This window comes from Triticum dicoccoides, chromosome 4B (assembly GCF_002162155.2).
Source record: "Triticum dicoccoides isolate Atlit2015 ecotype Zavitan chromosome 4B, WEW_v2.0, whole genome shotgun sequence".
Lineage (NCBI taxonomy): Eukaryota > Viridiplantae > Streptophyta > Magnoliopsida > Poales > Poaceae > Triticum > Triticum dicoccoides.
Genome location: NC_041387.1, coordinates 398,236,818 through 398,241,712, shown reverse-complemented (window position 1 = coordinate 398,241,712; position 4,895 = coordinate 398,236,818).

Genomic DNA, 4,895 nt, shown 5'->3' with positions numbered 1-4,895 from the left:
GAGGCGGAGCTCCTGGGCGCATCGGCGAGGCTAGGGGTGGTCGGTGGCCATGGGTACGGCGACGATGACGGCGAGCTCCGCTCGGTGGTGTGCGCGAGAGGGAAGCAGAGGAGCGAGGGGGAGGGAGGTCCAGAGAGCGAGGGAGAAGTGAGAGGGGGGTCGGGGAGGCGCGTGGCGTCTCCGGGCGTCGAGGAGGACGGCAACCAGGCAGGAGGTGGCCAGGGGGGGGAAGTAGGAGGTGGCCGAGGCCTCTCGGGCGCGCGCCACGCGTCGCCTCTGTTCGTCCTCCTGGCAGAGGAGGAAGAGGACAAGGGGGAGGAGGTGGGCTGGGCCGGCCAGATGGAGCTGGGCCAGGTAAGTGGCGCCGGTAAATGGCCCAGGTAGGTTTTCTGCTCTGTTTTATTTTTTTCCTTCTGTTTTGTTTTATTTAATTTATTTTGCCACTGTTTTGAATTTAAAATAATTCAAACAATGCCAAAAACTCCTCTGAATATTTTATATTGCTAGATGGACTTTTCCAAAAGCTTATAAAATATTTCAGGGGTATTTGAAATTATATTCTAATTATATGAATATAATTCAAATTCAAATAGCTAATGAATTAAATCCAAAGTCCCAAAAATAAATCCTCAAAAATGTTCAATATTTTGGTTGGGACCAGAACCCTTACCAAAAATTATCAAACATTTAAGAAGAGCATTTTGGAGCAATGAATGAGATTTCTAGGGTTTTTGCCCCTCTTTTATTTAGGGTTTTGAGGCTTCCAATTTCCCTCAGTTCAAATTTCAGAATTTAAACATGATGCACACACCAGGCAGCACCAGAAGCTAGGGATGTGACAACTCACCCCCACTAAACAAGAATCTCGTCTCGAGATTCAAGCGTAGGGTAGGATGAAGGGGAAACGCAAACTAGTACAATCTTCATGATCCAGGTTGCACTTCAAATGAACGTTGATTTGAACACCATCTTTGTCTTGTCGTCTTGCTCTGAGAACTCCAGCTAATCATGACAAGAAGAGGAAAGGAAAACTCTGGAAGGATCGGTCTTCTCGGAGGTCGAACAACTCAGGATTAACTCCCGGAATGTGACATAGCAACATCTCTCGAGCTGAGAGACGAAGCATACCTCTAAAGGGATGGAGTGGAGCAGGTGACGAGGTTCACTAGGTAGACAACAATTCCAGACTTAAGAAGGTGGCGATCGGTTGTCAACGTAGCGAGGAGTTGAATTGCCATGATACCACGACGAAACATCCTGGAGAAGGGTGATTCGTAGATTATTATCTTAAGTGGCAAAAAGAATTACCTTTGATATAGAGATCATTGAGACTCTCTATATCAGCCTAAGGCAAATCACAGCAATCGACTGGCGGGGGTCGGTAGAATGGCATACTCGGACTTGGATGATGTGGATTACCTTGTTGAAGACAACGTAATGGATGAATTTGCTTATCACCGGAAATGGATGAGACCCATGGTAGAATGGCACATTGGCGGTGCCAGCTGGGAACAAAATGCAAATGCTGGGAATGATTCTGGTAACTGGGGAAGAACCCAACAATAGAGAGTGAATTCACTGTTTGAGTAGGTCATAGCATTGCCGAGGAAACTGAGAGCAAACCCAGCTAGTGCCGAGGATAACACGTAGCGCTTGTGCGTGCTCTCAAGAACTTGAGCATTTCCATAATCATCAAGGTTTTACCAACATCCGTGTCAAGGATCCTGGCAACACAACTTGCTACCATGATGAATGATGATGGATGATGCAGATGCAAAGGAAGATAACACTTTCTCAGATTTCACCTTAGCGAGGTCAAGGAAACAAAATCTGGATGATCGACCGAGAGACATTTAGCACTCCGCTTCTAATGTTCTCCTTGACGTGCTAGTCTAATCCATTCATAGATATGGTTTGATAACTAGAACATCAAGTAAAGGTCGGACTTCGGGAGCAACAGAATCCATAAGGAACAGTTACGGAGGTAAATCCTACGAAATCCTTATGGGGAGGTGGCCAACTTCCTCAAACAAGATACTACAATGATAGGTCTTCCGGCTGGGTGGGTTGGCCACGACATCCACTTTACCGGTTATCGAGGGACCAATATTATAGTTCTTGGGAAATATTCCAACCATCATATCTGCCTAAGACTCAGATCTGGTTGGTGTCAGGATATTCCAGACTCATCGAGTCTAGGAAGAAAACGAAAGTTTGCAACACAAATCGATGAGATGACGTTGCGAGATTCTCAGGGAATGAACTACGATAGCAAGCTCCAAAACATGAGCTGGTTCTGCTACAAACATGTGAACATGTTGTCCCAGACAAGCACGACCACATGGTAGTCTTATAATAAACACTACCGAGTTCTGGTTGGGAACCATCATCGAGGATATCAAAGTTCTTGATTAAGCCCGGGTTAGCTCTTAAAAAGAACTCCTTCTCCTAGAACAAATCAGTCAGTGGCTTGGTGTGCTAGGATGCACATATGGAATGAAGATGATCAGTCTATCAAACCACAGAATACTTCGCACGTGCATAACTGACTTTGGATGGTTCCAGAGGAGGTAAAACATGCTTTCTCGAATTCACGGCGGCAACTTACATCAAATGCACGTGAATCAAAGGAAGTCACTTCTTCCATCCAAACATATACCTCAGAGACGGAACTCGAAGGCATTGTTTACAAAGTTTCCAACAATAGCTTAATGTTCAACAAAATCATGGAGGAGATAAGGATGTTGTCAATGGGCTCAACAACAATTCATCCGGGTTCCCTTTTTAAAAGGAATTCCATAGTTAAGTGAACACGGTGATAGCATTGGTCAGACCAAAGAATATAATGGTGTATGCTCGAGGAAAAACCACGAGTAAGACAACATTACGAATATTGTTGGTTCTGATTTGATTTGACGATAGCCCATACTCAATCAAAGGTTTAGGTAAGATGATAGATCCAACAATTGATCACGAGGATCAACCAATAAAGATATCATCTTTCTTCAACACACACAACCACAAGATATCCCTTTGGAACGAACTAAGTCAGGCAAGCTTTTATCTTCCAACCCTCCAAGTTGTCGTTTAGCTTAACCAACTAGCTCAGGGATATCTAACACCGACTCTTGGTGAGAAGGTGGTTCACAAGAAACCAACTTGATCACGAGCTCAACATAGCGGTCAGGTGACAACCTGGTAATACTTCTGAGAAGATATTCAGAAAATCACGAACCACCGGTATGTTATTAAGCTCGAGAACAATCTTGCTTTTCAGGGCAAGACGATATGATCAAATGAGCGAGGACTTGACAAAATCCTACTCATCAATCAAAGAGTGCACCAGGAAATAAGGACTAGGTAGCACGATCAATCTTAGAAGGATGATTCAAAAACCAACACGCTAAGAATAAGATTATTGTCCATTTGCTACCAAGCAATGGGGTTGCTAGGAGTATTGAGTTCACACATCATGACTCACTTGTCGGCACTCCGGCTGCAACAACGCGGAACCGAGGAACGAAAAAGGATGGCGAGAAGTATCACTATGTCAAGAATTCACAAAAGGTGGTGCAATTCTCATGAAATTCCTGTCATAAAGAAGGTAATACTTCAGGGTAGAACAGAACAAAAGCTGGATTAGCAATTTGATCTGCGGAGCACAACTTCTTTGACCCAATCCTGGATATGGAAGAGGTACTGGAGTTTGTTTCTCCTAGTCATTCTGCGATAGAATGGCTTGACGGACCACAAGAGTAATAGGCATCGATAAACGAACGCACGCATACTCTTGACTATCAATTGATAGACGAGGGTCAAAATGCAACTAAAGAGAACAACTCAAAGGAACATATAATTTTCTGAGTTGTGGATGCATAGATTAGTATGTCGAACCAAGTTCAACATATTTCTTCCGGATAACCCATGCAGAAAGGTAGAACTGGCAGAGTCACAATTTATGAATGGAGAACTCCTCAAGAATAATCCTATTGTGATATTTCAGTTCAACGAGGAACTTCTGCCATAAGTAGTTCATGGTATCTGGAAGAAGAAGATACCACGGACTTCAAGGACTATCGCAAGGTTACTAATATCCTAAAGGCGCTAGCAATTACTATCAACATGAAGTAAGTAGAGTGAATCTCGGGTTCAAGAACCCAGGAATAGAATACCTACTACTAAGTAGCATCACGGGATGCTTTCGAGAATGATGGCCAGAATCATCACACTGGGAACACAAATCATGGCTAAATTACTAGATGATCCCCTGGGACACCTAGGGTCATAATAATAATTTCGACATAAATGTCAAGGCAATAGAATACCTCAACTCAACAATTAGTGTGATTAACCTGGCCTAAAAGACATTGAAACCAGAGGGAAAGGATTTGCAAATGCATCAGACTATTTAGAAACCTGGGATGACTCGGACAGCATAACGGCTGTAAATGCTCGGAAAAGATTTGAGACATTCACAAAAATGGTGGCATAACCACTCAGAAGCACAATACCAAGGTTTCGAGATCAACAGTTAACGTACGGAAGATAGTAGAAACTGAACTCAATGCTTAAATCCAACAATCTTATAAATCTACGGATTAGTAACACATGATCCTGATAGAAAGAAGAGATAGCCTAGTTCTTAATCCCCATAGGAAAGATAAGATGACTCAGATCAGAAGGGCATAAGGTATAAGGAGTAAAAAGAGCCTTACGTTCCATCCCACAATCAATTCCCTTACATATAACTAAAGCATTTCTAGACTCAACTTCGACCAGTTTGGCTTGGTAATCCTACAGGCAGTCAAGCTCTGATACCAACGCTGTCAGGACCCCGACTCAATGCCACATCGATCTAGCATGTAACACCTCATATCACTTTGCGGCCTCACGCA